Consider the following 13,791-nt stretch of genomic DNA (forward strand, 5'->3'; position numbering starts at 1 on the left):
TAATATTAACACACTCACTGACACACTGTGTATATCATGACCCACAGTCAGATACACCCTGTAAAGTGTAAAACACCCCCACTGTCCTCAGTAATATTAACACACTGACAGAGAACACAGATTAATATTAACACACTCACTGACACACTGTGTATATCATGACCCACAGTCAGATACACTCTGTGAAGTGTAAAACACCCCCACTGTCCTCAGGAATATTAACACACTGACAGAGAACACAGATTAATATTAACACACTCACTGACACACTGTGTATATCATGACCCACAGTCAGATAAACCCTGTGAAGTGTAAAACACCCCCACTGTCCTCAGTAATATTAGCAAACTGACAGAGAACACAGATTAATATTAACACACTCACTGATACACTGTGTATATCATGACCCACAGTCAGATACACCCTGTGAACTGTAAAACACCCCCACTGTCCTCAGTAATATTAACACACTGACAGAGAACACAGATTAATATTAACACACTCACTGACACACTGTGTATATCATGACCCACAGTCAGATACACCCTGTGAAGTGTAAAACACCCCCACTGTCCTCAGTAATATTAACACACTGACAGAGAACACAGATTAATATTAACACACTCACTGACACACTGTGTATATCATGACCCACAGTCAGATACACCCTGTGAAGTGTAAAACACCCCCACTGTCCTCAGTCATATTAACACACTGACAGAGAACACAGATTAATATTAACACAATCACTGACACACTGTGTATATCATGACCCACAGTCAGATACACCCTGTGAAGTGTAAAACACACCCACTGTCCTCAGTAATATTAACACACTGACAGAGAACACAGATTAATATTAACACACTCACTGACACACTGTGTATATCATGACCCACAGTCAGATACACCCTGTGAAGTGTAAAACATTCCCACTGTCCTCAGGAATATTAACACACTGACAGAGAACACAGATTAATATTAACACACTCACTGACACACTGTGTACATCATGACCCACAGTCAGATACACCCTGTGATGTGTAAAACACCCCCACTGTCCTCAGTAATATTAACACACTGACAGAGAACACAGATTAATATTAACACACTCACTGACACACTGTGTACATCATGACCCACAGTCAGATACACCCTGTGAAGTGTAAAACACCCCCACTGTCCTCAGGAATATTAACACACTGACAGAGAACACAGATTAATATTAACACACTCACTGACACACTGTGTATATCATGACCCACAGTCAGATACACCCTATGAAGTGTAAAACACCCCCACGGTCCTCCGTAATATTAACTCACTGACAGAGAACACAGATTAATATTAACACACTCACTGACACACTGTGTACATCATGACCCACAGACAGATACACCCTGTGAAGTGTAAAACATCCCCACTGTCCTCAGGAATATTAACACACTGACAGAGAACACAGATTAATATTAACACACTCACTGACACACTGTGTACATCATGACCCACAGTCAGATAAACCCTGTGAAGTGTAAAACATCCCCACTGTCCTCAGGAATATTAACACACTGACAGAGAACACAGATTAATATTAACACACTCACTGACACACTGTGTACATCATGACCCACAGTCAGATAAACCCTGTGAAGTGTAAAACACCCCCACTGTCCTCAGGAATATTAACACACTGACAGAGAACACAGATTAATATTAACACACTCACTGACACACTGTGTATATCATGACCCACAGTCAGATACACCCTGTGAAGTGTAAAACACCCCCACTGTCCTCAGGAATATTAACACACTGACAGAGAACACAGATTAATATTAACACACTCACTGACACACTGTGTATATCATGACCCACAGTCCGATACACCCTGTGAAGTGTAAAACATCCCCACTGTCCTCAGTAATATTAACACACTGACAGAGGACACAGATTAATATTAACACACTCACTGACACACTGTGTATATCATGACCCACAGTCAGATACACCCTGTGAAGTGTAAAACACCCCCACTGTCCTCAGTAATATTAACACACTGACAGAGAACACAGATTAATATTAACACACTCACTGACACACTGTGTATATCATGACCCACAGTCAGATACACCCTGTGAAGTGTAAAACACCCCCACTGTCCTCAGTAATATTAACACACTGACAGAGAACACAGATTAATATTAACACACTCACTGACACACTGCGTATTTCATGACCCACAGTCAGATACACCCTGTGAAGTGTAAAACATCCCCACTGTCCTCAGTAATATTAACACACTGACAGAGAACACAGATTAATATTAACACACTCACTGACACACTGTGTATATCATGACCCAGAGTCAGATACACCCTGTGAAGTGTAAAACACCCCCACTGTCCTCAGTAATATTAACACACTGACAGAGAACACAGATTAATATTAACACACTCACTGATACACTGTGTATATCATGACCCACAGTCAGATACACCCTGTGAAGTGTAAAACACCCCACTGTCCTCAGTAATATTAACACACTGACAGAGAACACAGATTAATATTAACACACTCACTGATACACTGTGTATATCATGACCCACAGTCAGATACACCCTGTGAAGTGTAAAACACCCCCACTGTCCTCAGTAATATTAACACACTGACAGAGAACACAGATTAATATTAACACACTCACTGACACACTGTGTATATCATGACCCACAGTCAGATACACCCTGTGAAGTGTAAAACACCCCCACTGTCCTCAGTAATATTAACACACTGACAGAGAAAACAGATTAATATTAACACTCTCACTGACACACTGTATATATCATGACCCACAGTCAGATACACCCTGTGAAGGGTAAAACACCCCCACTGTCCTCAGGAATATTAACACACTGACAGAGAACACAGATTAATATTAACACACTCACTGACACACTGTGTACATCATGACCCACAGTCAGATACACCCTGTGAAGTGTAAAACACACCCACTGTCCTCAGTAATATTAACACACTGACAGAGAACACAGATTAATATTAACACACTCACTGACTTACTGTGTATATCATGACCCACAGTCAGATGCACCCTGTGAAGTGTAAAACACCCCCACTGTCCTCAGGAATATTAACACACTGACAGAGAACACAGATTAATATTAACACACTCACTGACACACTGTGTATATCATGACCCACAGTCAGATACACCCTGTGAAGTGTAAAACACCCCCACTGTCCTCAGTAATATTAACACACTGACAGAGAACACAGATTTATATTAACACGCTCACTCTGGCAGTGCCATAGACATTTATAAGTGTAAAGTAATAGAAACGTTTAACACACCATTCACTTACAATGCCCTGGAACTTTTTAGCATGCTTGACTATTGGAATGCAAAGGCCTATTGCAGTGTAATTGTACCTCGCAGTACAGGAACCTCTGACAGGGTAATTGTACCTCGCAGTACAGGAACCTCTGACAGGGTAATAGTACCTCGCAGTGCAGGAACCTCTGACAGGGTAATTGTACCTCGCAGTGCAGGAACCTCTGACAGGGTAATTGTACCTCGCAGTGCAGGAACCTCTGACAGGGTAATTGTACCTCGCAGTACAGGAACCTCTGACAGTGTAATTGTACCTCGCAGTACAGGAACCTCTGACAGGGTAATTGTACCTCGCAGTACAGGAACCTCTGACAGGGTAATTGTACCTCGCAGTACAGGAACCTCTGACAGGGTAATTGTACCTCGCATTACAGGAACCTCTGACAGGGTAATAGTACCTCGCAGTACAGGAACCTCTGACCGGGTAATTGTACCTCGCAGTACAGGAACCTCTGACAGGGTAATTGTACCTCGCAGTACAGGAACCTCTGACCGGGTAATTGTACCTCGCAGTACAGGAACCTCTGACAGGGTAATAGTACCTCGCAGTACAGGAACCTCTGACAGGGTAATTGTACCTCGCAGTACAGGAACCTCTGACCGGGTAATTGTACCTCGCAGTACAGGAACATCTGACAGGGCAATTGTACCTCGCAGGGCAGGAACCTCTGACAGGGTAATTGTACCTCACAGTGCAGGAACCTCTGACAGTGTAATTGTACCTCGCAGTGCAGGAACCTCTGACAGGGTAATTGTACCTCGCAGTGCAGGAACCTCTGACAGGGTAATTGTACCTCGCAGTACAGGAACCTCTGACAGGGTAATTGTACCTCGCAGTGCCGGAACCTCTGACAGGGTAATTGTACCTCGCAGTACAGGAACCTCTGACAGGATAATTGTACCTCGCAGTACAGGAACCTCTGACAGGGTAATTGTACCTCGCAGTACAGGAACCTCTGACAGGGTAATTGTACCTCGCAGTACAGGAACCACTGACAGGGTAATTGTACCTCGCAGTACAGGAACCTCTGACAGGGTAATTGTACCTCGCAGTACAGGAACCTCTGACAGGGTAATTGTACCTCACAGTGCAGGAACCTCTGACAGGGTAATTGTACCTCGCAGTACAGGAACCTCTGACAGTGTAATTGTACCTCGCAGTACAGGAACCTCTGACAGGGCAATTGTACCTCGCAGTGCAGGAGCCTCTGACAGGGTAATTGTACCTCGCAGTGCAGGAACCTCTGACAGGGTAATTGTACCTCGCAGTACAGGAACCTCTGACAGGGTAATTGTACCTCGCAGTGCCGGAACCTCTGACAGGGTAATTGTACCTCGCAGTACAGGAACCTCTGACAGGGTAATTGTACCTCGCAGTACAGGAACCTCTGACAGGGTAATTGTACCTCGCAGTACAGGAACCTCTGACAGGGTAATTGTACCTCGCAGTACAGGAACCTCTGACAGGGTAATTGTACCTCGCAGTACAGGAACCTCTGACAGGGTAATTGTACCTCGCAGTACAGGAACCTCTGACAGGGTAATTGTACCTCGCAGTACAGGAACCTCTGACAGGGTAATTGTACCTCGCAGTACAGGAACCTCTGACAGGGTAATTGTACCTCGCAGTACAGGAACCTCTGACAGGGCAATTGTACCTCGCAGTGCAGGAACCTCTGACAGGGTAATTGTACCTCGCAGTGCAGGAACCTCTGACAGGGTAATTGTACCTCGCAGTACAGGAACCTCTGACAGGGTAATTGTACCTCGCTGTGCCGGAACCTCTGACAGGGTAATTGTACCTCGCAGTACAGGAACCTCTGACAGGGTAATTGTACCTCGCAGTACAGGAACCTCTGACAGGGTAATTGTACCTCGCAGTACAGGAACCTCTGACAGGGTAATTGTACCTCGCAGTACAGGAACCTCTGACAGGGTAATTGTACCTCGCAGTACAGGAACCTCTGACAGGATAATTGTACCTCGCAGTACAGGAACCTCTGACAGGGTAATTGTACCTCGCAGTGCAGGAACCTCTGACAGTGTAATTGTACCTCGCAGTACAGGAAACTCTGACAGGGTAATTGTACCTCGCAGTACAGGATCCTCTGACAGGGTAATTGTACCTCGCAGTACAGGAACCTCTGACAGGGTAATTGTACCTCGCAGTACAGGAACCTCTGACAGGGTAATTGTACCTCGCAGTGCAGGAACCTCTGACAGGGTAATTGTACCTCGCAGTACAGGAACCTCTGACAGGGTAATTGTACCTCGCAGTGCAGGAACCTCTGACAGGGTAATTGTACCTCGCAGTGCAGGAACCTCTGACAGGGTAATTGTACCTCGCAGTACAGGAACCTCTGACAGGGTAATTGTACCTCGCAGTGCAGGAACCTCTGACAGTGTAATTGTACCTCACAGTGCAGGAACATCTGACAGGGTAATTGTACCTCGCAGTGCAGGAACCTCTGACAGGGTAATTGTACCTCGCAGTACAGGAACCTCTGACAGGGTAATTGTACCTCGCAGTACAGGAACCTCTGACAGGGTAATTGTACCTCGCAGTACAGGAACCTCTGACAGGGTAATTGTACCTCGCAGTACAGGAACCTCTGACAGGGTAATTGTACCTCGCAGTACAGGAACCTCTGACAGGGTAATTGTACCTCGCAGTACAGGAACCTCTGACAGGGTAATTGTACCTCGCAGTACAGGAACCTCTGACAGGGTAATTGTGCCTCGCAGTACAGGAACCTCTGACAGGGTAATTGTACCTCGCAGTGCAATAACCTCTGACAGGGTAATTGTACCTCGCAGTACAGGAACCTCTGACAGTGTAATTGTACCTCGCAGTACAGGAACCTCTGACAGGGTAATTGTACCTCGCAGTACAGGAACCTCTGACCGGGTAATTGTACCTCGCACTGCAGGAACCTCTGACAGGGTAATTGTACCTCGCAGTACAGGTACCTCTGACAGGGTAATTGTACCTCGCAGTACAGGAACCTCTGACAGGGTAATTGTACCTCGCAGTACAGGAACCTCTGACAGGGTAATTGTGCCTCGCAGTGCAGGAACCTCTGACAGGGTAATTGTACCTCGCAGTACAGGAACCTCTGACAGTGTAATTGTACCTCGCAGTACAGGAACCTCTGACAGGGTAATTGTACCTCGCAGTACAGGAACCTCTGACAGGGTAATTGTGCCTCGCAGTACAGGAACCTCTGACAGGGTAATTGTACCTCGCAGTACAGGAACCTCTGACAGGGTAATTGTACCTCGCAGTGCAGGAACCTCTGACCGGGTAATTGTACCTCGCAGTGCAGGAACCTCTGACAGGGTAATTGTACCTCGCAGTACAGGAACCTCTGACAGGGTACATGTACCTCGCAGTACAGGAACCTCTGACAATGTAATTGTACCTCGCAGTACAGGAACCTCTGACAGGGTAATTGTACCTCGCAGTGCAGGAACCTCTGACAGGGTAATTGTACCTCGCAGTACAGGAACCTCTGACAGGGTAATTGTACCTCGCAGTACAGGAACCTCTGACAGGGTAATTGTACCTCGCAGTACAGGAACCTCTGACAGGGTAATTGTACGTCGCAGTACAGGAACCTCTGACAGGGTAATTGTACCTCGCAGTACAGGAACCTCTGACAGGGTAATTGTACCTCGCAGTGCAGGAACCTCTGACAGGGTAATTGTACCTCGCAGTGCAGGAACCTCTGACAGGGTAATTGTACCTCGCAGTACAGGAACCTCTGACAGGGTAATTGTACCTCGTAGTACAGGAACCTCTGACAGGGTAATTGTACCTCACAGTACAGGAACCTCTGACAGGGTAATTGTACCTCGCAGTGCAGGAACCTCTGACAGGGTAATTGTACCTCGCAGTACAGGAACCTCTGACAGGGTAATTGTACCTCGCAGTGCAGGAACCTCTGACAGGGTAATTGTACCTCGCAGTACAGGAACCTCTGACCGGGTAATTGTACCTCGCAGTGCAGGAACCTCTGACAGGGTAATTGTACCTCGCAGTGCAGGAACCTCTGACAGGATAATTGTACCTCGCAGTACAGGAACCTCTGACAGGGTAATTGTACCTCGCAGTGCAGGAACCTCTGACAGGGTAATTGTACCTCGCAGTACAGGAACCTCTGACAGGGTAATTGTACCTCGCAGTACAGGAACCTCTGACAGGGTAATTGTACCTCGCAGTACAGGAACCTCTGACAGGGTAATTGTACCTCGCAGTACAGGAACCTCTGACAGGGTAATTGTACCTCGCAGTACAGGAACCTCTGACAGGGTAATTGTCCCTCGCAGTACAGGAACCTCTCGCAGCACAATAGCATCTTGCAATGCAGAGGCCTTTCCTGTGCATTTGCCCTTGCAATGCAATGGGACTTGCTATGTAAAATCCAATTGTAATGCAAATTTCCCATGCAGTGCTGCAGCCCCTTGTAGTGCAAAAAGCACCTTGAGATGTCATAGAATTTTGCAATGCAACAAGCATTTGAAATCCCATTGAAGTTATGGTGCACTAGACCCTTACAATGCAACACAAAAACTTGTAGTACAATAGCCTTTGCAGTCCAACATCCACTAACAAAGCAATAGCCCCATGCAGTGTAAAAACAACATGCAATGTAATAGTCTCTAAGAGTGACATAGCAATAACGTGAAGAAATGCTATAGCCTTTTGAACACAACAGACCATGACAATTCAATAGCCTCTTGCAGTGCAAAAGCTCTTTGGTGTGCAATAGACCCTGACAATGTATTTTCCCCTTACAGTGCAACAGTTCTGTGCTTTGCATAACATGCTTATGGTACAAAAGCCAGGTGCAGTCCAAGAGAAAATTGCCTTTTAATACCCTATTGAAATATAATATCCTCTCACAATGGAAACCATCTCGCAATACAAAATTTCCCGGCAGTGCAATAGCTATTTGTTTTGCAATTGTGACTTTCAATACAATAGGCACTTGCCATGTAACATCCAGTTGCAATGTAATGGAACCATTAGTGTGGATGATCCTTGTATTGCAATAGCCTCTTGCAGTGCAATAGCAGCTTGCAATGCAGGGACCTTTGGTAGTGCAATAACTCCTTCCAATGCAAAGGTCTTTGAGTTTGCAATGGAGCGTGGTGTGCAACATCCACTTGCAATGAAAATGCAAAGGCACCTTGCAATACAAGAACTATTTGCAGAGCAAAAACTCCAGCAATGCAACACGCATTTCATTGCAATAGAGTTTGCAGTCCAACAGTCCCTCCCTTGCAGACTATTATCCTTGCAATTTCAGAGCCCCTTTCAATGCAATGGCCCCTTTCAATACAACATCCACATGCAACGCAAGAAAACCAAGAATGTTTGGCAATGCACTGAAACAACTACTTGCAATGCAATAGGGCTAAGTCATGCAATCGCCCATTGATAACATTGCCCACTGGCAAAGTAATGGACTTTTACAGAGCAATAGCTCATCGGAGTGCAATTGCCCTTTGCAATGCAATAACCTGAAGCAGTACATTGGGGGCTTACAATACAGTATCCATAATTAATACAATAACACTTTGCATTACAATGGCTTCTTACACTGTAATATCTTCTTGTAGTGTGAACACTCTTGCAGTTCAATAGCTACGTGCTGGAAAGCAGAAGCCTCTTGCAAAGAAATACCCTTTGTAATTCAATCACCTCTTGCACGGTGACAGCACCTTGCAATGCAGGATACACTGACAGTTTAATAGTCCTTTGTAATTCAATCACCTCTTGCACGGTGACAGCACCTTGCAATGCAGGATACACTGACAGTTTAATAGTCCTTTGTAATTCAATCACCTCTTGCACGGTGACAGCACCTTGCAATGCAGGATACACTGACAGTTTAATAGTCCTTTGTAATTCAATCACCTCTTCCACGGTGACAGCACCTTGCACTGCAGGATACAATGACAGTATAATAGTCCTTTGTAATTCAATCACCTCTTGCACGGTGACAGCACCTTGCAATGCAGGATACACTGACAGTTTAATAGTCCTTTGTAATTCAATCACCTCTTGCACGGTGACAGCACCTTGCAATGCAGGATACACTGACAGTTTAATAGTCCTTTGTAATTCAATCACCTCTTGCACGGTGACAGCACCTTGCAATGCAGGATACAATGACAGTTTAATAGTCCTTTGTAATTCAATCACCTCTTGCACGGTGACAGCACCTTGCAATGCAGGAGACACTGACAGTTTAATAGTCCTTTGTAATTCAATCACCTCTTGCACGGTGACAGCACCTTGCAATGCAGGAGACACTGACAGTTTAATAGTCCTTTGTAATTCAATCACCTCTTGCACGGTGACAGCACCTTGCAATGCAGGATACACTGACAGTTTAATAGTCCTTTGGAATTCAATCACCTCTTCCACGGTGACAGCACCTTGCAATGCAGGATACACTGACAGTTTAATAGTCCTTTGTAATTCAATCACCTCTTCCACGGTGACAGCACCTTGCACTGCAGGATACAATGACAGTTTAATAGTTCTTTGTAATTCAATCACCTCTTGCACGGTGACAGCACCTTGCAATGCAGGATACACTGACAGTTTAATAGTTCTTTGTAATTCAATCACCTCTTGCACGGTGACAGCACCTTGCAATGCAGGATACAATGACAGTTTAATAGTCCTTTGTAATTCAATCACCTCTTGCACGGTGACAGCACCTTGCAATGCAGGATACACTGACAGTTTAATAGTCCTTTGTAATTCAATCACCTCTTGCACGGTGACAGCACCTTGCAATACAGGATACACTGACAGTTTAATAGTCCTTTGTAATTCAATCACCTCTTGCACGGTGACAGCACCTTGCAATGCAGGATACACTGACAGTTTAATAGTCCTTTGTAATTCAATCACCTCTTGCACGGTGACAGCACCTTGCAATGCAGGATACACTGACAGTTTAATAGTCCTTTGTAATTCAATCACCTCTTGCACGGTGACAGCACCTTGCAATGCAGGATACACTGACAGTTTAATAGTCCTTTGTAATTCAATCACCTCTTGCACGGTGACAGCACCTTGCAATGCAGGATACACTGACAGTTTAATAGTCCTTTGTAATTCAATCACCTCTTGCACGGTGACAGCACCTTGCAATGCAGGATACAATGACAGTTTAATAGTCCTTTGTAATTCAATCACCTCTTGCACGGTGACAGCACCTTGCAATGCAGGATACACTGACAGTTTAATAGTCCTTTGTAATTCAATCACCTCTTGCACGGTGACAGCACCTTGCAATGCAGGATACAATGACAGTTTAATAGTCCTTTGTAATTCAATCACCTCTTGCACGGTGACAGCACCTTGCAATGCAGGATACACTGACAGTTTAATAGTCCTTTGTAATTCAATCACCTCTTGCACGGTGACAGCACCGTGCAATGCAGGATACACTGACAGTTTAATAGTCCTTTGTAATTCAATCACCTCTTCCACGGTGACAGCACCTTGCAATGCAGGATACACTGACAGTTTAATAGTCCTTTGCAATTCAATCACCTCTTGCACGGTGACAGCACCTTGCAATGCAGGATACACTGACAGTTTAATAGTCCTTTGTAATTCAATCACCTCTTGCACGGTGACAGCACCTTGCAATGCAGGATACAATGACAGTTTAAGGACTGGAGAGGCCTTTGACAGTGCAATCACCATTGCAGTTTAACATCCACATGGAGTTGTCACACAAACCACAGCTGTGATAATACAACAATCGTGAAAATAACTCCAAAGAGCTGTAGAAACCATCTTTGCCTTTAAGGAAAAAAAATCAGCCTTTAATTTACAAAATGAACTATGTATCCAAAATGGCATTGAAAGAAAACAAATCTTGGTCTTTGTGTGTTGAAACTGTCTGACAAGGACAAAGGACAAATGGTCAAAGCTAACAGGTGTCAAATGAACACATCCTATACCATGCTAAAACATTCCTGAATTGAATATCTCCTACTGAAAGAAAGAAGATGTGAAGTCACCATATTCTGGGTCACAGTGCAGTCACCATGTGTCAGAGAGCAGAGTGTCTGCTTCCAGGAGGTACAAGATAACAGAGCTTTGCATTAAAGTGTCTTTCAGCAAAACATTAACATATTGTTTGTCTTTGCTCCATGACCTTCTGGTCTGTTATTCTGTGACCTTGTCCTATCAACACCTTCTCTTTTGTTATCTCTTACCCCACCCCCGCTTTACTTGCTTAAAATCTTTTACATTTCTTATGTCTGTTAGTTCTGGTGAAGGTTCACAGACCTGAATGGTTAACTCCGTTTCTCTCTCCACAGATGTTGCCCGACCTGCTGAGTATTTCCAGCACTCGCTGTTTTTATTAACTCTGTTTCTCTCTGCACAGATGTTGCCCGACCTGCTGAATATTTCCAGCACTCTCTGTTTTTATTAACTCTGTTTCTCTCTCCACAGATGCTGCCCGACCTGCTGAGTATTTCCAGCACTCTCTGTTTTTATTAACTCTGTTTCTCTCTCCACAGATGTTGCCCGACCTGCTGAGTATTTCCAGCACTCTCTGTTTTTATTAACTCTGTTTCTCTCTCCACAGATGTTGCCCGACCTGCTGAGTATTTCCAGCACTCTCTGTTTTTATTAACTCTGTTTCTCTCTCCACAGATGCTGCCCGACCTGCTGAGTATTTCCAGCACTCTCTGTTTTTATTAACTCTGTTTCTCTCTCCACAGATGTTGCCCGACCAGCTGAGTATTTCCAGCACTCTCTGTTTTTATTAACTCTGTTTCTCTCTCCACAGATGTTGTCCGACCTGCTGAATATTTCCAGCACTCTCTGTTTTTATTAACTCTGTTTCTCTCTCCACAGATGCTGCCCGACCTGCTGAGTATTTCCAGCACTCTCTGTTTTTATTAACTCTGTTTCTCTCTCCACAGATGTTGCCCGACCTGCTGAGTATTTCCAGCACTCTCTGTTTTTATTAACTCTGTTTCTCTCTCCACAGATGTTTCCCGACCTGCTGAGTATTTCCAGCACTCTCTGTTTTTATTAACTCTGTTTCTCTCTCCACAGATGCTGCCCGACCTGCTGAGTATTTCCAGCACTCTCTGTTTTTATTAACTCTGTTTCTCTCTCCACAGATGTTGCCCGACCTGCTGAAAATTTCCAGCACTCTCTGTTTTTATTAACTCTGTTTCTCTCTCCACAGATGCTGCCCGACCTGCTGAATATTTCCAGCACTCTCTGTTTTTATTAACTCTGTTTCTCTCTCCACAGATGTTGCCCGACCTGCTGAATATTTCCAGCACTCTCTGTTTTTATTAACTCTGTTTCTCTCTCCACAGATGTTGCCCGACCTGCTGAGTATTTCCAGCACTCTCTGTTTTTATTAACTCCGTTTCTCTCTCCACAGATGTTGCCCGACCTGCTGAATATTTCCAGCACTCTCTGTTTTTAAAAACTCTGTTTCTCTCTCCACAGATGCTGCCCGACCTGCTGAATATTTCCAGCACTCTCTGTTTTTATTAACTCCGTTTCTCTCTCCACAGATGTTGCCCGACCTGCTGAATATTTCCAGCACTCTCTGTTTTTATTAACTCTGTTTCTCTCTCCACAGATGTTGCCCGACCTGCTGAATATTTCCAGCACTCTCTGTTTTTATTAACTCCGTTTCTCTCACCACAGATGTTGCCCGACCTGCTGAATATTTCCAGCACTCGCTGTTTTTATTAACTCTGTTTCTCTCTCCACAGATGTTGCCCGACCTGCTGAATATTTCCAGCACTCTCTGTTTTTATTAACTCTGTTTCTCTCTCCACAGATGTTGCCCGACCTGCTGAATATTTCCAGCACTCTCTGTTTTTATTAACTCTGTTTCTCTCTCCACAGATGCTGCCCGACCTGCTGAATATTTCCAGCACTCTCTGTTTTTATTAACTCTGTTTCTCTCTCCACAGATGTTGCCCGACCTGCTGAGTATTTCCAGCACTCTCTGTTTTTATTAACTCCGTTTCTCTCTCCACAGATGCTGCCCGACCTGCTGAATATTTCCAGCACTCTCTGTTTTTATTAACTCCGTTTCTCTCTCCAAAGATGTTGCCCGACCTGCTGAATATTTCCAGCACTCGCTGTTTTTATTAACTCTGTTTCTCTCTCCACAGATGTTGCCCGACCTGCTGAATATTTCCAGCACTCTCTGTTTTTATTAACTCTGTTTCTCTCTCCACAGATGTTGCCCGACCTGCTGAATATTTCCAGCACTCGCTATTTTTATTAACTCTGTTTCTCTCTCCACAGATGCTGCCCGACCTGCTGAATATTTCCAGCACTCTCTGTTTTTATTAACTCTGTT

The sequence above is a fragment of the Heterodontus francisci genome, unplaced genomic scaffold, assembly GCF_036365525.1.
Source record: "Heterodontus francisci isolate sHetFra1 unplaced genomic scaffold, sHetFra1.hap1 HAP1_SCAFFOLD_121, whole genome shotgun sequence".
In the NCBI taxonomy this organism is placed as follows: domain Eukaryota; kingdom Metazoa; phylum Chordata; class Chondrichthyes; order Heterodontiformes; family Heterodontidae; genus Heterodontus; species Heterodontus francisci.